This window comes from Orussus abietinus, unplaced genomic scaffold (genome assembly GCF_000612105.2).
Source record: "Orussus abietinus isolate OABI.00-Male unplaced genomic scaffold, Oabi_2.0 scaffold43, whole genome shotgun sequence".
NCBI classification, from domain to species: Eukaryota; Metazoa; Arthropoda; class Insecta; order Hymenoptera; family Orussidae; genus Orussus; species Orussus abietinus.
In genome coordinates, this window is record NW_019394351.1 from 274,688 (window position 1) to 294,503 (window position 19,816).

At 41.3% G+C, this 19,816-nt stretch overlaps 1 protein-coding gene across 2 annotated transcripts in view; it reads right to left on the bottom strand.

Moving 5' to 3' along the window:
- Window positions 1-17,472, bottom strand: part of LOC105703616 (5-hydroxytryptamine receptor 1) — a 32,926-nt gene extending 15,454 nt beyond the window's left edge. The window contains exons 1-2 of one of the 2 annotated variants that reach the window (XM_012432118.2): window positions 17,393-17,472; window positions 3,240-3,820 (exon numbers count right to left, since the gene is read on the bottom strand). The gene's annotated coding sequence lies outside the window, so the exon portion shown is untranslated. Of the gene's footprint in view, window positions 1-3,239; window positions 3,821-17,162; window positions 17,243-17,392 lie in introns of those variants that run through there. The other variant, XM_012432117.2, reaches the window with a different exon arrangement.
- Window positions 17,473-19,816: the final 2,344 nt, after the last annotated feature.

Below are 19,816 nucleotides of genomic sequence, written 5' to 3' on the forward strand. Positions count from 1 at the left end.
TTAAATTTCATAAATTCCAATTAAAATTATTACAGAAAAAGTTCCTATCAAACGAATGTCCAAATCCTGATCTTATTATTATCATCATCATCATCATTATAATTATTATTGCTGTTGTTATTGTTATTATTATCATTATTATTATTATTGGTATTATGTAACTAGGTCCGAAAAATAAAATCCTTTTATCTGTGAAAGTGAAGAAGTCAGGGGGATAAAGTAGACCAACACCCCGCTGACATTTTGGTGTCATCTTCCGGGTAATCATCCAATCAGGTAAAAGCATCCACAGCCTTATCTCAAGCAGCATAATTCGCCTTAATCCTCCGATATGTGAGCTAATATCAGAGAGAGATATCCGAGGTACGCGAAACGCGTAATACCGTACACGATGGGTACATTACAGGATCCTAAGCATATCAGGGATCCGTAAAGGGAGGACAAAAGCAATTACATAATGTACGTCTCGTCACACGAGGCATGTAGAACATAAGGGCGAATAATTCGCACTCTATTTGCGGACAAGTATCGCGTGCGAGGCCTCGAGCTCGCTCGAAGATCGCAAAACGTTATCAGGAGGTAATCAGAGGTTCGGCATTCGTGCACCCTAGTGATTACATTTTGTCAGTTAAAATCGATCTCGGTAAATGTCTGTCAAATGTACTGCCGAGGTGGAGCTCGTAATTCAGTGAAAATGATTTTCTCCTTTGAAAGTCTGATCGCGTTTGATCTCATAATCTGAAAAAAAAAATTTCTTTGAACCGAAGAAATATTTTGTTAAATCGAGGAATAATTATTTGTCTTATAAAATGGGAATAAATTGGATGGGACTTTTCTTCGAAGTTCTTGATGGTTTATTTGAGAATGTTTCAGGTCAAATGAGTATTTCTTGAATTAAGGAAATTTTTCTTTGGGTCAATGATGTTGCTTCTTTTTTCTTCTTTTTTTTTCGGTGTATGATAAATTGCAATGTAAGGCGGTAATAAGTGATTGGCGTCCGTAAAATTATGATATATTATGTTTTGGACGTTTTCAACGATTTCCAGACTGATTTGTTATTTCATTTCGATTATTAAAATCCATTATTTCCTGAATTAATTGCCCCTTTACGCATTTCTCCATAATCATGCAAAGTACGCGGTGTGGTTATGACAACACAATTATTCATAATTCGAAACAATGATACCAAATGTCATACTTCTGTCAAATGTAAGAAAATAAGTACAGAGTAACTTAGATCATTGACTTTTCTTTTTTATCCCCCGTTTAATTGCACACCCAGGTAACAGAATTAAGTACTTCTGTCACAGACATGAAAACATGACTTAATCCATTCAGTCATAACATTTTGCATGTATCGAAGTCCTTTTCATGACGCACGTCATGTGTCATTGACTTCGAATCGGTTAATCCCCCGAAACACGGTCCAATACGAGAGACATACATCCAGAGTACGCGATGCGTGTAATACCGTACACGATGGGTGCATTACAGGATCCGAAGCGTGTCAGGAATCCGTAAAGGGAGGACAAAGCCAATTACATAATATACATCTCGTACCACAAGTGTCAATATAGAACATAAGGGCGAATAATTCGAATTCTGCGGAAAAGTCTCGCGGGAACAAATTACTTTCTAGGTGAGACGAATTACTTGCAACCATTGAAGCACTTTTTATTAAAGAAATTTTTGCATAATATATATCTCGCCATATAAGCGTCTATATAGGACATAGAAGCGAATAATTCGAATTCTGCGGAAAAGTCTCGCGGGAACAAATTACTTTCTAGGTGAGATGAATTACTTGCAACCATTGAAGCACTTTTTATTAAAGGAATTTCCTGGATCCAGCAAAATTAATTTCCCAAGTATGGAAAATATTACCGAAGGTTGTAGCACGTTTTGGATACAATGTTGTTATATATTTCAAATACAAATTTGACTTTGTTTAGGATCCGATATAGAACATGATTATTCGCAAATAAATGATGTTTCACATTTTGACATCTTCAGTGGAACTGCATAAGACCAGTTAAAAGCAGCCTTTTACCTTTGTGGCAATGACGCTTTGGAATGAAACTAATGGTATAATGTACATTTCATCATATCCAACCTGTACAGAACGTAAAGGCGAATAATTCGCGCTCTATTTGCAGACAAGTCTCGCGTGCATTGCGGAAACTCGAAGATCAGAGAGCGTTATCAACAGGTACAGCTGTCGGCAGAGATATTTGACGTGCAATCAGCTGATTGAAAAATTTCAAACAAACTCGGTCAAGTCGTCTTTAGAAACGTAATCTTTGGGTTAAAAATGAAATCATCTGACAAAGCGTTTTGAATAAGACGTCATTATTGTAATAATGAAATTATTCAACAGAGCGATATCAATGGATGCTCTTAACGTGCGATCAGCTGATTGAAAAATTTCAAACAAAGTCGGTTAAGTCGTCTTTAGAAACGTAATCTTTGAGTTAAAAATGAAATCATCTGACAAAGCGTTTTGAATAAGACGTCATCATTGTAATAATGAAAAAATTCAACAGAGCGATATCAATGGATGCTCTTAACGCGCGATCAGCTGACTAAAAAATTTCAAGTAAAGTCGATCAAGTCGTCTTTAGAAACGTAATCTTTTGGTTAAAAATGAAATCATCTGACAAAGCGTTTTGAATAAGACGTCATTATTGTAATAATGAAATTATTCAACAGAGCGATATCAATGGATACTCTTAACGCGCGATCAGCTGATTAAGCAATACCAACAATATCGTCTTCGTAACAATGAAATTATGCAAGAAGCCGTTATCATTAGCTATTATTAACGTGCAATCAAACTTTCAGACATTTCGGTGCAATACCCTTAAAAAAAGTGTCTAATTAGAGGGGGGTCCCACTTCACCTTAAAAGCAGCCATTACCTCCATGGGGACGGTATTTCAAGAATAAAGCCATGCTATCGCGTACATCCCGTGACATGCGACCCGTACAGAAGGTAAAGGAGGAATAATTCGCACTCTATTTGCGGAGAAGCCTCGCGTGCATTGCAGGAACTCGAAGATCACATAGCGTTATCAGGAGGTTCAGCTTTCAGCCGGGCATTTATCTACCCTACTTTAAGCCAGGCAGGGAGATTAAAGAAGCACCTAGCTAAATAGCGCCGTAAAAAGGGATATTATCAACAGGCGAAAATCGGTAGGCGGAGGATCCGGGGAAAGTAATTCTCAGGTTAATTAACCTTACCTTTTGCAGGAGATAAAGGCAGGGCTCTCCGGCTCGTCCTGGTAAAAATTGATCGCCCTGGCGATACTCGGCCCCGACTCGGTCCGGGAAATGAAAATTATTCACCGTACACGGTAAATAATGCCACGAGTGCCCCACTCTATGAGCACATGGGATCCTCCCGCACTTATCTAATTTATCTCCTCCACCCCGAGGTCAGTCCGCTCCGTCCTACCATGCTTAATTATCCCGCAATGTCCATTTCCAATATTTCTATTTTTCCTTCCTCCTTTATTCTTGATATTTTCCCCCCTATATTTCCGGAAACCCCGCAGGGCTTGAAAGGCTCCTCGAGGGGATTCCCTCCTCGCTTCGGTCCATCTCGATTCCTCTAATTAATTAGTTAATTATTTCTTTCCGGTTAGTCCTGGACGGGGGGCGGTTCTTAAGATCGTCTTTTAGTGGCTCCATGGTGTTCTTATGGGGTGCAGCTTTCGATGACTCCGGGAAAATCATCCCCTGCCTCAGGGGTAGTTAATCCTACTGATCGGCGCAATGTCCATCGAGTTTATCCCGAGCGACGTTCGTCGACGGTTTTAATCCTGGAAATTTCAATTTGCTAATTCGAAGCCGCTGGGGGAATTAAAATTGAATTTAACCCTCCCCGAAGGTGGGCTCTACATTTTTATTTCCCCCCTTCTTTTTATTAACATGCCTCGGTTTTTTTATATCGTGGGAAAATGGACTGGCTGCTTATTAATCATGTTTAGAGGTAAAGGGGTTTTATTAATTCTGGGCTGGATTAACTATCAATACTGTAGGCACTTTTCGCCATTTTCTGGTAATTTAATGTTCATTTCGAGCACTTTTGCAATCGAGGCGATTTGTATATAATGAAAATATTGAAAGCGTTAATTGTTACCACTTTTAGGATTTTTGCAATGGTCATTTTATAATGGGCTCAGGGAAGGAGTGTAACCATTTTCACCGTGCAAATTTGCATTGTCCCGAGTCTGTCGGTAAGTCGCCGGTTAAATTGTAATTAAATTTTCCTTGAGTTTGGATTTTACACTATTTCACTTCATTATACCTCCAGGAAGTGACGGAAATGGCGAAGGGCGCGCAAATTAAAGCGTCGACACGTCTAGGAATTTGGCAGGAAATTTTGCGACATTCCATGCCTAATTGTTCCCTAAATCCGAGATTACTTATGAATTCATTACACGATACCTCAAAACTTTTATATCATTCTCATATACCGCGCATGAATATACATAAAACCAATTCAGTAATAAAAAATTGTTAAAAAGGACAAAAGAAAGTGAAGACTCCTCTTCGTAGGTGGGTTTATCATCGTTTATCATTACTTACCGAAATAATTACACGGTTTTTTCGAACCTTCGAGCCATTCTGAGGATTCATTAATTTACATAAAATTCCTCCCGGCGAAGAATTGTTGACATAAAACTAAAAACAATATGAATCCTCCATAATTCCCGCGCCATTTGTCATCGTTTATCGTTACTTTGAAAATAATTCCAAGGTTTTTTCCAACCATCAAGCTATTCTCAGCGTTCATTAATTTACATAAAACTCGACGCGGAAGAACTGTTAAGATAAAGAAAAAAAAAGGAATCTAAAAGCACCGCGAATCCTCTTTATTCCTCGCGTCGTTTATCAGCGCTCCCCGTCCGGCCAAATCCGCCATATTTATTCCCTTCCCCAGCACGTACCTTATTCACGTGCATTCAAAAAGGCTTTTAATTAAGACTTTTCCCGGATTCCACATCGGTATTATCCGAGATGCCTTAACGAGTCGCTTTCGAGAACCTGAAAGCAGCATTTCTCACGAAGAGCCCAATTACTTCAATTATTTCATGGGCGTCATGACCTTCCTTATAGCCTCCATATTCACGTTGTAAAGTTTGAAATGAATCGCTACACCCAATTCGGCAAAAAGTTTCATAAATAAGACCTTTTCAACGTCACTTTCACATCGCCTTAAGGTAATGTGAAATAGGTTTTGTTCATGAAATTTCTCTCCGAACTGGGTGTACTGTATCGTTATAAACTTTACGATGTGAACATAAAAATTAGAAAGACGGTCCCTACACGACTGAAATTTCAATTTTTCGAAAACTTGTTTATAGACATTTAACAATTTTTTTATAAAAAATGAAATTTCATGGGCGTCATGACCTTCCTTATAGCCTCCATATTCACGTTGTAAAGTTTGAAATAAATCGGTACACCCAGTTCGGCGAAAAGTTTCATAAACGAGAGATTTTTCACATTCGCATCGGCTTAACAAAAGACATTTCGATAGTCGGAAATAATTCATGTATCCCAGGATATAATTTTTGAATAAGTGCACATCAGACAGAGTATATCAGAATAGTTTCTTATTCATTTCAGGACCGTCAGTGAAATTTTATTTCCCTCCCCAGGAATAATGTTTAGCTCTCTGGCGAGGTCTCGTTACGTCAGGTGAATCATTAAGCTCGGAAGAAAATCTCGTTCAAAGGGCCATGCAACGTGCGAAACGAGTGCGTCTCTTTACCTCGAGAGCCCGCCGTTTGTTCACCTCCAGTCGGTATAAAATTCACCTTGCCGTTCGTTTCACCTTTCCGAGCACGAGTCTCTCTTTCAGCGCCATTAAAAAGCCGGATTTAAATTTAAATTAAATTGTCCGCACGCCAAGTCGGCATTATCCGGCCGGGCCGGCGGAAGAGGGTCTTCGGGGCTCGCGGCGCGCGATGAATTATTTAAAAAAAGAAAATACCCGAACACCGTGGAAAATGATTTCCGAACTTTTTTCCGATAATTCTGAGCCCTCCTCCCGTAGGTGTTCCCCGCCCCGCGGGTCCTTCAAGGCGAGGGGAAATATCGAAATAACGCGGAAAACCCCCGCCCCAAGTACCGCCCGTTCGGTGTCTTTCCCCGATACCAATTTTAATCTGCGTCGCTAATTTTCCCTCGGATCCAATTTTCCCTCCCGTCGGCTAAAAGGACGGGCTTTGGGCCCAATTAAATTAATTTTATGCCGCGGAAGAGCCGCATCCAGGAGGCCGTAAAAAAGAATCCGCGCACTCGGAGCGCCGCCCCACCCCCGCCGCTTACGGGCTCGGTTATTTATTTTTTATTCATTAAGGCCGATATCCTGGGGAACGGAAAAAATTATCCCACGGCATTCATACCCTGAAGCGTTGCCCAGAATTTTTACGACGACCCGCGAGTCCCGGAACACCCCAGAAAAAAAATCCAACATGGATACGCGTTACTTGAAACATGAGGAGATAATGGTTCATTTTAGTTCTTCAAACGTATTGCACATTTTGTTCATGAAACCTTTTGTACCAAATGGTAATATCGTTTTGTATAAGTGGTAAGTCGCGGGTTAAGAGATGAGAGTGTAATAAAATGAGAGATTATATTTTTTAACTTATTAACGTAATAAAAATACATTTTTTACTTCACGACTATCATCGGACACTTCATTTAGTATCAAAAAACCCATGGAGTTAATATTATATAAATATTATAGAGATAATATTCTAAACGTTTTGCAAATATTTCAAACGTCTGGTAAATATTTACAAACTGTAGGATATTCGTTAAATATATAGAAATATATAGGACAATTATTTTTGTGCTACTAGGGAAATAACGCTTATTCGGAATCTTCGGTCGATATCAATTTTAATTTGCGGCGCTAATTCCTCCCGGAATTCAATTTTCCCTCGCATTTGCTAAAAGGCCGGGCTTTGGGTTCAATTAGATTAATTTAATGCCGCCAAAGAGCGCCGTCCGGTAAGAAATAAAATGGCGGACCTGGGAGAGCCGTAATTTATTTACTTTTCATCAGCCCAAGCAAGGGAATGATTTCGAGGTCTCTGCGTTAATTGCCGTTAATTTCCTCCTCTTTTCTTGGAAATCTTAGGGAAACGAGGACCACTCAAAGGGACTTGCGATTTGTCAAACGAATCGTATGTTTACTCTTGGTTTGTGCTAATTATGATCCGCTTTTTCGTCCGCGGTGCTGATTTCCCATTCCTTCTAATTTCCTCCTCTAATCTCTTTCGCTAAAAAGTCGGCGTTAAATTTCAATTAAACTTTCCGTACGCATCGTCAATTTTGAAGAAGATTGTTAGGAGCTCCGAGCGACGCTTTGCGTAACGAGCGTCTCTGGTGGAGGTTCTTAATTATTTTTTTTACAAACGGTAGAGACGTCCCAAATGAAGGTACATTTACGTAAGAGTTCGATTTTGTAATAACTGTACCCCTGTAATAATTTTACGTAACTAACAACCCTGGCGAAATTAATTGTTTTTTAAAAATGGCAGAAGTGTCTACAAATGAAGGTACGTAAGAGTTTGATTTTTTAATTAACAAACCTTCCTGGTCGACGCAGATTTTTTATTCCCTTTTGCTTATTTCATAATTGAATTATATTTCAAATGACTCATACAAGGCGAACGTGTTTTCGTTAGTTTAATTTTGTTATTAATTATTCCACGTTCAGAAGATAACACAAATAAACACTCCAGAGCGAGTACGTATAACGCCAATAACGATAAAAACACTTCTTCAGGAAGCCGGAGCTATATTTTCCAATATTTTTTTATTACAGCCACCGTAAATGAAAAAACATGTTCCTCGTCACCTGCACTTTATGCATCGGGTAATGCATGTGCATATATCGCTGATAACAATAAACACACTTCCTCAAGAACTCCCGGCTCCATTTTCCTGTATTTTTTACTGCACATCCCTATTGCAAACGAGAAACAAATTCCTCGTCGTACGCATTATTTGCATAAACCAGTATATGATAACAAAACGTTGTAAACGATAAAAACATAAAAACCAATCCTTCATTTTTATTACACCCTCTCCTGGTATTGAAATCGAAGGATTAATTTCCTCGCCTCGATAAACACTGATAACAGAAAATGAGCATTTATTGAAAAACTGATTGCTACATTCTTCCTCAATTTTCATAAAAAAAAAAAAATGTGTAACGTTAATAACAATAATTTTTTTTTCCCTCCAATCGCTTCATTTTCCTCCATTTTTATTACACCCTTTCCTGGTATTAAAATCGAAGGATTAATTCCCTCGCCATCGACGTTGTACTCATCGGGTAATACTGATAACAGAAAATGGACGTTTTCTGTAAAAACTCGATGCTTCCATTTCCTTCGATTTTCATTAACGCCCTCCCCGGGTATTGTAAACGAAAAAAACAATTTACCCGTAATCCACATTACCTATATGTACGCATCGACCGATGCATACAACGCTACCAATAAAAACATTTCTTCAAGAACTTCAGCTCCATTTTTCCCCATTTTTATTGCACTCTTTCCTGACATCGCAAAGGGGGAAAAAAAAACATTTCCTCGTCATCGATGTTCCATGCATGCAACGCCATTAATAAAAACCCGTCTTTAATCCTTTGAACGCGGAGCCATTTCGACATATGGGCGAAATTCGTCTGACCGTGCAGGCAATATTGGACCAAACGTCGGGCGCTCTTAGTAGCCAAAGGGTTAAGAATTGAAAGCCCGATTTTGCCCCTCTTTGTTGCGTCCCCTCCGGTGAACGAAATAGCAATTTACTCCATTATTATCGACACAATATATACATATATCGGTAAAGCAAAGACACCTCCCGAGGGACTCCCGGGACCCCCCGTGGCGAGGCAGGGACCCTAATTGCTTATTAATGAATCCCGGCATCATAAGCAAATTAATCCCGAAGTATCGCCTAATTTTCGATCCCGTCGCGCGTATCACGAAGCCGAGGAATTTTCCCTTATCAGGAGATTCGATTATCGGAAGGGTTCCGTCGTCGGGTAGATCTTTCCACATTATTAACAATTAAGGCGAAGAAATGAAAATATATCAGAATTTTATATCATATTTATCAGAGTTTCAAATCTGATATATACTAAATTTACAACACATTTTCCAATTAAATTTCTAACACATGTTACAGATCTAGTGCACAAGGTATTAATTTTCATAAATAATTTCCCGAGATTGTATACAGTAATGTCATTAAATTATTGAATTTCGGAATCCATCCACGATCGGATACTAATCCACTGTTAAGGTATGAAATTTATTATTTTACTACAACCATAAGTACTAACTGGCCATGAATTTCATAAATACTATCGACAGTTCATTTCCTGTTAATGTTTTTATCATTTCAACTCCACAGTACTCTATCCTGCATTCATAATAAATAATATATATATAATATGTTAACGTTACCAGGGGTGCCTAGTTATCGTTGTTAAAATAGTGTTTTTTTTAATTAAAAAAACTAGTCGGATAGTGAAATAAATCCAAGTGGAGGAAAATTCGACCACCCGGCCGGGTTTAACAAAACGACGAATTTTACAATCCGACCATATATATATACATTGTCTATTAACGCTCGGCTAAAATCCCAGATGTAAATCCCGACTCGTTAAGAATTTCTTCCTAATAAATAATCCCTAGGTTCGGGAAAGGGGGGGGGCGAAATAAATCCGAATTAATGTTTCCGCGTGGCTTGGGGGCATCATTCACCCCGACAGAAAAGAAAGACGTTTAGGGGCTTGAAGCGCCGCTTTCCGTGACGAAGTATCGTTTACAACCCTAATTACGTATTAACGAAATGTCGAATTACCCTCGAAATTACTCCCGAATGTTATCGTGCTTGCCGGGGTTGTTTGCCCTCTCGCGTGAAGGGCTAATTTATTCATCCCAGGGAAATAAATCGAGCCCCGATTAGCGCCATTTGTTTCTAATCTTCGGCCCGTGGGCTCTCATTTATCCCGTGACGAAAACTCGGATTTCCCGTCCCAGGACCTTTTTTACCAGGATTTCAAGTCCTGGTCATTTATAAACTAGCCTCGTTAAAGGATTCGATGCAATGATTTTCATTACGAGCATGAAAATTCGGAGCAACAATTTCTATAAGGCGAGTTTAGAATTATTCATGAGTCCTGAGATTTATTATTCACTGTTTCAATGTCGAAATTGTTCGACGTTCTTTTTGGCACGTTACTCTTTTACATTAAGGGCTGATTTATTCATCCCAAGGAAATAAATCCAGCAGCAATTAGCGCCATTAAAATAGAAATGAATTTCAAGATCTGCAAATTATTAGCTGCATATTGGTAAATATTCGCATAATGGAGCAATATTATGATATTAAACATGGTCGTAATATATTACCAGGAAGAACAACGTTGAAACAATTTATGTAAAGAGGTCCTGTGACTTACAATATCGAACGGATTTTTAATTTATATTTGTTTTTCAATATTTAACTCTTTGGCTACTAAGAGCGCCTAAAGGCGCCCGACGTTTGGTCCAATATTCCCTGCACGGTCAGACGAATTTCGCCCATATGTCGATATGGCTCCGTGTTCAGGGGGTTAACTAATAATCTCACATCAATCCTAGTGCCTTGGATTATAATTTATCCCACGACGAAGTACTCGACTTCTTCATTTCAGGCTCTAACATATTTATGACTCGAATTTTGACTTCATAAATTCAAGATATTAAAAAATTCGAGAGAGTAACTATGAAAGTGCAAACTCAGTAACTAATTAATTACAATAAAAACTGGCCACATTTACGCCTTTAGAGTAATGTTGAATAAAACCCTGAAGTTCGCAAATGTTAGATTTACCAAGCCGGTGAATTTATTTGCCGTTTCGGTAGAAGGTCTAATTTATTCATCCCAGGGAAATAAGTCGAGTCCCGATTAGCGCCATTTGTTCGTAATCTTGGGGCCGGGTTTAAATTCACCCCGTGACGAATAACTTTCCCCTTTTAGGGTCTTTTTATAGCACTTCACTTTCAAGGTTCAGCTGTATAAATCCCGAGGACTATAACATTTAAGGCCGTGACGTATCGAAATTGGCAAAACCACCGACAGTGAAATCCTTTCAAATTTCCCATAATTTACATCTCTCGATAAATCTCGAGATTTTCTTTTTACATTATCATTTCAGTATCACCAAAGTCGCTTGCCTAGCTAATTTATTTATCCGTGGAAAATAAACTCGAGGGGTGGTTAACGTTGTTTGTTTGTTGTTGGCGGGAGTTTTAATTTCCACCGAAGTCGAACTTCTGGATACTTTCCCGTGTCTGAATTTTCCTTTACGCTTTTCTTTCGAGACCAAACTTTGGCCTATACCTTTTTGCAACTAGTACCGAAAGACTTAACAAACTTCATGTAATAAGAAATAATAATATATTAATTAGAAGCGGCGATCTTTTAAGACAATTTTCTGGAAAACTTTGAAAAATCTTTCGATTATTTATGCGTACTATCACTAATATTTAGGTTTACCGTTTCATGTGGAGAGTTAATTTATACATTTAAGGTAAACAAATGAAGAGGCGTTTGTTCGTCGTCTTAACTTCGTAAGAACTGTAATTTACTATACGACAAAGTATTGTAAATTTTGGCAAATTTAAATATTCATACTCTACTCCTTTAAATTATTTACATTTGTTAATTACCACACATTTATTTTTATACCATTTTATGCAACATCTCGTAGCTGAACCTCGAGATTCTTAATCAACGTCCTTTTTAAATTGAGGAGATAACAACAAATTGCAAAATAAATATGTTAACGAGTAATCAGGTGTACTATTTTCAATTGCATTTATTTTTATACAATTTTATGCAACATCTCGTAGCTAAACCTCGAGATTCTTAATCAACGTCGTTTTTAAATGTGCAAGAAGAATTGCAAGATCATTTTTTCCTGGCTAATAAGAGGCGCAATTATTAATTGGAATTACTTTCACCTCACCCAGGTTGGGTAATTCCTCCACCTGATTACCGTATTAATGGAATATCGAGTTATTCTCGGAAAATGAGTGACAAATGTTATTGTTTCCACGTGGGGGATGTTATTTGAGGAGAGCCCTTTCGAGCCCCGTCTTATCCACTTTGCGGTAAGTCGCGTTCCCCAGTGATAATACACTATAAATACAAGATTTATAGCAAAATGGGTAAAACGAGTCTCGAAGTGACTTTTCCCTCGATTACCGAAACGGTCGATAGTGCCCCAGAAAATCATTAAAGTCGCCGATAAGTGACGCTTCCTCGTAATCCTCTCAGATACGATTAGCCATTTTTTTTCTCTCCTCGCCGCAAAAAGCTAAAAAAAAATCCATTAGCCTTATCAAAAGCCCCAAAATGGCGGCAATATCCCCGAGACTGGAAAAACTGAGTCCCTACCCTGAAATTAAAAAAGGAACGAAATAAACCACCAATCGAGAAATGATAACGAGCGAAATTAATTTGAAAATGGCGCGCAAAAGGATCGACGGGTGATCATCGTTTTCGGTACTTATCGTTAATTAACCGCGGGTCTCCTGCCTCAGTTAATTGGCGACACTTTTAATTCCCATCGTTAATCCGTTACTCGCGTTACCTTATCCTCGGTGTCGCTAAAAATCAAGTTTAAATGTCAATTAACGTTACTGCAAGCCTCCCCGGCATTATCCGCCCAACAGAAAAGAAAGGTATTTAGAGAGCCGGCACTTCTCCCGCGACTAGGCATCGCCTGCGTCTCTAATTAAATTTCTACGAAATGTCCAATTATCCCCGAGATTGCTCTCGAATTTCTCCGTCAATTTCCCGCGGTTCTCGGGATTCGCAGTTTATCGCGCGAACCTCCGAGAAAAATCCGCCGAAACGGAGCCAGAAGAGCTCTTCGTCGCTCGGCGTGGATTAAGGGGTTCCCTTAGTGCGTGTTTAGGTACCGTGTGAGTTAACCGGCGAAATTAATTTCAGGTGCAAAGTGGATCTTTTTAGCTTAGACATGTATTTATTAAAGATTGGGAGTTCCCACTATTCCTTTTTTGGTATTTATTTAAGATTAAAGAGCTCCCTTAGTGCGTGTTTAGGTGCTGTGTGAGTTAACCGGCGAAATTAATTTCAGGTGTAGGGTTTTTTACGCTGAATGAGATTTCTCTCGTCTAAAAGTGAATCTTTTTGGTTCAGATATGTATTTATTAAAGATTGGGAGCTCCCACTGTTCATTTTCCGATTTATTTAAGATTAAAAGGTTTCCTTAGTACGTGTTTAGGTGCCGTGTGAGTTAACCGGCGAAATTAGTTTCAGGTGCAGGGTTTTTTACGCTGAATGAGATTTCTCTCGTCTAAAAGTGGATCTTTTTAGTTTAGACATGTATATATTAAAGATTGGGAGTTCCCACTATTCATTTTCCGATTTATTTAGGATGAAAGGGTATCATTAGTGCGTGTTTAGGTGCTGTGTGAGTTAACCGGCGAAATTAATTTAAGCCTTAAGCCCGTGTCGAAGGTCTCACATTCCAAGAATTTCGGCGGAGGGCATTAATTTTCCATTGGGTTTTAATTTCATGTCTCAAAGTTTCAAATAGATGCAATACCCTTAAAAAGAAAGTGTCTTATTCGAAACAACCGATCGAAAGGGGTTTCACATAACCTTAAGAATTAAACTCCGAGTAATTCCCACGTCATAACCTCAAAGATTCCCGAGAATCTGCAAAGTCGGTAGACCCGTAACACGAGGGGTCGAATTTTCGAGGCCCTTAAGCCCGTGTCGAAGGTCTCCTTTTCCAGGAATTTCGGAACAACTGATCGAAGGGAGTTTCACATAACCTTAAGAATTAAACTCCGAGTAATTCCCACGGCATAACCTCAAAGATTCCCGAGAATCTGCAAAGTCGGTAAACCCGTAACACGGGGGATCGAATTTTCGAGGCCCTTAAGCCCGTGTCGAAGGTCTCATTTTCCAGGAATTTCGGCGGAGGGCATTAATCTTCCATTCGGTTTTAATTTCCCTGTCCGAGGGCGCCGCGTCCGCAGTCGGAGCTGGATTTGAGTCGAAATTGGAATTCCTGGGAGGTTGCCGCGGAAACGTTTTCCCGAAACGGCGAAGAGAAACTCGAAGCGGCGGTTACGGCCCTAATTACGTATTAACGGAATCCGGGATTATCGGCGGAACGACTCTCGAATCTGTCCATAAATTTCCCGGGCGTTCCATTAATTTTCCAGCGAGAGTGTCCCGCGGATCCTCGCCGACGCAAATCCCAATTGGAGGACCCGAAGACGAAGACGCGGAAGCTGGCAAAGGAGGCGAAGAGAAAGACTCTCGAGCCTCTGCCTACAGCCCTAATTACATATTAACGAAATCCGATATTATCGGGGAAATCACTCCAGGGCCTTCCCATGAAATTCCCCCGACTCCCCCGTGGTTCATCCCGCCCAGGAAAAAAGATCTTGATAGGACAAAGTGGGAAAAAGAATAGAGTGGGCTCGACGTCGGGAAATTCGTTCGCGCCGATGAAATCACTCGGAACGTTTCCCGCGAACTTCCCATGAAACCCCATGGGATTATCTCGCTGGAGAGAAAACCGATAGAAAAAGGGACGAAGGAAGGGAAATGTTCTTTACGACGGGATGATGGAATTCGTCTGCATCGAAGAAATTGTTTGGAATGTTTCTCGCGAAGTCCCTATGGGGTCCCATGGAATTATCTCGCCGGAGAGAAAACCGATGGAAAGAAGGAAGTGAAATGTTCTTTATGACGAGATGATGGAATTCGTCTGCATCGAAGAAATTTTTTGGAATGTCTCTCGCGAAGTCCCTATGGGGTCCCATGGAATTATCTCACCGGAGAGAAAACTGATAGAAAGAAGGAAGTGAAATGTTCTTTACGACGGGATGATGGAATTCATTTGCTCCGAAAATATTTGGGTTGGTTCTCGCAGTTCCTATGGGGTCCCATGGAATTATCTCACTGAAGAGAAACGATCTTGATATGACAAAGCGGTAAAAACAATGAAATGTGCTGAACGACAACATAATGGAATCCGTTAGCATCGAAGACATTGCTCGGACTATTTTTCACGATATCCCCATAAAAACCCATGGAACTATTTCCCTGGGAAAAACGATCTTGATAGGATATAAGTCGAAAAGAAAATGAAACGCCCTTCACCACGAGATAATGGAATTCATTCCTACTGAAGAAATGACTCGGAATGTATTTCGCGAAGTTCCCATAAAATCCCATGAAATTACCTCTCGGGAGAAAAACGATCTCGGCAGGAAAAAAAAAAGAACAGTGGAAAATGAAATGTGCTGAATGGCGAGATAATGGAATCCGTTCGCCTCCGAAGAAATCGTTAGAAATGTTTCCCGCCAAATGGTAATGAAATCTCGCCGGAGAAAAACGATCTCAATACGAAAAGAGAAAAGAAAATGAAACGTCCTTAACGACGAGATAACGGAATTCATTAGCATCGAAGAAATCACTAGGAACGTTTTTCCCGCCAAGTTACCATGAAATCCCATGAAATTATCACGCCGGAGGAAAACGACCTTAATGGGAAAAAGTGTAAAAATGAAAAAAAACTCGAACGAGCTTAATGACGCGCTAATGGAATCCGTTTACACCGATGAAACCGCTCTCGGAATTTTCCTCGAGAAATTCCCATGAAAATCCCATGAGATTCCCATTCTCTCCCGACTGCTCATTTTGTTCGATAAAAACAAAAGGATTTAATGGTCGCATAGATTTAATAGTCAAGATCCTAAAAACCTGAAATCCATCGCCGAGATAGGTACATCTGTATATTTCCCCATAAAAATCTCCATAAAACTCCGATCTCAACTGAGGAAACTTCTTGAAAAGTCAACACGGAGGAGAAGGAAATGCGCTTTACGTCGCTTTAACAAATATTGATAACGTAAAGGGGATCGCTTTGGGTTTCCCCATGAAATCCCATGAAACTTCGACGATGTCGACCGCTCGGATCGTTTTTAATCCTTGAAAGTCCCTCAAAGGACAGAAGGGTAAGGCGATAATCGAACTCTGGAAAAGCAACACCTGGAGAGCCCTGATTACATGAAAACGGAGAACGTTATTATCGACTAAGTCATCCCGGAATTTTCCCATAATATTCCCATGGTCTCCTTTGCGTTATTCATCCGGGGAAAATTCCTCAAAGGACAGCGCGGATACCAATACATCCAAACTCTCAAAGCAGCGACTGCGAGCCAAACTTCCACTAACGAAATGAATGCCGCATTTCCCCATGAAATTTCCACGGTGTTCTCGCCGTTTCCCTCGTTGTTAATCCGTGGGAAATCCCTCGAAGAGCATCAGAACAACCCGATCAAACTTTCGAGGAGGACCCACATATCCCAATTAGTCATTAACAAAATCTGTAACCATGACCAAGGTAATTTCGTAATTCCCCCATAAAATCGCCATAGAAATCGACATCCCACCAGCCATCGATCCGCAAAAAGCATCATCAAAAGACCGTCCACGAATGAAAAATGTCGAAATTCCCAAAAGAACGGCTCTCTGAAAATCTCCATCCACCCCTTAATTTCGTACACCCCCATAAACCTGCCATAGAGTCCACATCCCCCGAGACATTACCCCAAAAACCCACCCTTCAGGAATTAAAAGTCCTCAGATTGGCGCACCACCCCGATTCCACGAGCAGTTAAAAAATCCCCTAGAAACCCCATAAACCTCCCCCACATTCGCTCCCCATTCCCAAGGGCACTAACCCCCGACATAGTAATCCCCACCCCTCTAAGCAAATATTAAAAGTCGGGAAATTCCCAAATGGCCAATTCCGCGATCCCCCTAAACAAAGACCCCCATAGGCGTCAATCCACGTGCCCAAAACCCGAAGCAAAGTACCACCCCTAGACACCGCGATTAAACTCTCGAATCCTGGAGTACTCATCCACTCCCCCAGGGAACAAATCTGCGCCCTCACAAGCCCCATAAACTCCCCTCCCATAAGAGCCCCCTAAACGACTGCAGGAAGCAAAGAACTCCAGGAACTCCTCGCACAATCCTCCCCCATGCCCCCCTCGCCCCCACACCCCGGAAAAAGCACCGTACCCAGGCACCGGAAACAGCACCTATGGTGCCGGAACGGCACATCGGAGCCTCAGGGATTATTATCGACTCGCCGAGTCCCGAATTGTCCCATAAGCCTCGGCCGGTGCGCCGGCGAGCACTGCGAGGCACATATGCGGGCTCGTCGGCCTGGCTCCGTCGGGTGGCTCGAGCCACTCGGGCCCGGACAGGGGCAGCAGACGGGCCGCGGCGGCGCGAGGGGACGGACGTACCAGCAGCGGATCGGGGCCCGTCGAGTCGCGGAGTAACGTTCGCGCGGCGACCGGCTCGCCTCGGCGGCGGCTCGGGCGGCTCTACGGCGCGACGGTGGCGCGGGGCGGCGGCGCGAGGTACCAGCGGCGGCGCGAGGCGGCGGCGAGGCCCGCGGACACGTCAGCAGTCGATGAACGACTAGTCGGCGACGTCGCTCTTGCCGTTGACCTGGACCCGCCGAGCGGCGCAAGCGCCACGCCGCCGAACCCCAATTATTCCCCAATTCAGAGTACTGTCCCACGTGGCAAGTCGTTTCGCGGCGATGAGCGGTGCTTCGACGAGGAAGAGGCACCCCGTGCATAGGCGTTGCCAACGTCGAGAACGTCGGGGATTTGGAAATATATTGTTGGGTTTTACGAGGTCTGAAATAATGCCGTAGAGGGTTATTCTTTGACTTTTTGCAGGTTGGAGGGCGGAACGGCAGATATGTCGGGACGATTCATCGGCACGGAGTCTTGTCCCCGAAGTAAGTCGCTTTACGATTATGGGTGGTGGTGTTCACGAGTTTGGTTTTTATTTTTGCTTTTTAGGAGGGAGTGCGGCGCTTCGAAGTACTGGTTACAGCCTACGTTGCTTGCCTTCGGGGATCTGGAGAGAAGTAGTGCTTTTATTGTCTTAAATGTTGCTTTGTGGATTTTAACGTGGTATGAGCGTTGACCAAGCGGAGGATTGGGAAATATATTTGAGGGCGTTTAAACGAGTTTAGAAATAAGGGTATACCCGGTTTACAGTTGGTTTTATTGCTGACCCGGGCCACGTAGCGGCACTTGTGTCGGGCTGAGAAACCCCAGTTAATCCCCGATGCAGAGTACCGTCCCACGTGGCATGTCGTTTCTCAACGATGAGCGGCACTTTGCATCGTGCGTTGAGTGCGACTCCTGGTGGGAAGGAAGAAATAATGGGCGCAGTGGATCCTGCGTCGAGAGGTATGGTAAACTTGGAAATTAATGCGGTAATCTGTAAATATGTATTAGAAATAAATAACTGCCTGGCTTACCATTAGTTTTATTGTTGACCCAGATCCACCCGATAGACTTTACTCTACATTTTTACTCCCCCCACATTTTAGTATGTAGTTCAGAATAATACACCAGATGGGGAATTCTTTCTCAACATTTTCGCAACACACGTAACAAGTCCCCGGATAAAGTGATGCAAGATATCCATCAAATTTGATTAAAAAACAAAAAAAGAAGTGTCTTATTCGAATCGACTTCACCTTAATGATGGTGGAGATGCTTGAAATTTGAAATACGTCGAAATAAAGAGCCACCTAAAACAGATCCTTTTATGGCCGACCTAGACCAGCTATTAACGACCTCGCTAAAAATAGTTCGCTTTATTGCTGACCTAGACTCGGCCATCGCTGCTAAATTCTAATTATTCGGTAATTTAGAGAGCCATTCCACGTTGCAAGTCATTTCCCAGGAATGCAACCTTCCCTTCGCCGTGTGGGGTTTCAAAGACGTCTCAAAGGACTCAATCTAGACTTGAAAGGACCTCTTCGGCTCCTGGAGGAAACTTCTTCTGATACCGTCTATCAGTACCGATCGATGATAGAAATTCAAGCCACGTTTCCGAGTACACAACACTTCGGCACGTGCCAGAAATGTTGGTACTTAACAATTGCCTGCGAGCTTAAATTCCTTCTCTCTCCCGGAATTTTACGTTTTTCCCTTTCTTGATTTAAATTCCTTCCCACTTCCCATTTCCTTTATAAAATTTAAATTAGCCCCCTGTTAATAATGAACATTCAAAGGTAACTAGTATACGTCTTCTTTGAAAATCCCCACAGAAGTCGGGATATTACTGGAAAGGTTGGCGATCGATTCTTGGAATTTTACGTTTTCCATTTTTTGACTTAAATTCCTTCCCATTTCCCATTTCCTTTACAATGTTTAAAAGAATCTAATTTTCGTTATCACATTCTGAAATACGTAGCATTTCTTTACGAACACGCATATTACAGATTTACCGAATATCAAACTGAAATTCCATTTTCCCACCGAAAATATCCCATTCCTTTTATAAAGTAAATATGCCTATATTTATTATATAGCCTATATTAATAAAGGTTGGCGATCGATTCTTGGAATTCCCGAGTCAGTCCATCGGTCTTCGGTGTTAACCTTCGTTTCGGTTTTCTAAAGAACTCGGCTAGTGACATTTTGCATCCATCAAACGAGCCGCACGCGAAATTCATTTCGACTGCGGCGTCAGCGTGACATATATATCCGCCGACACTTGACATAAAATTTTCGAAATGAACGGCTCGAGAGCGATGTCGCTCTTGTCGTTGACCTAGACCACTGGCGTTTCCACTTTCCTACGGAATTATTTCGCACTTCAGAAAACGCCTCCCTGTCTGGGAATTAATTTATCAT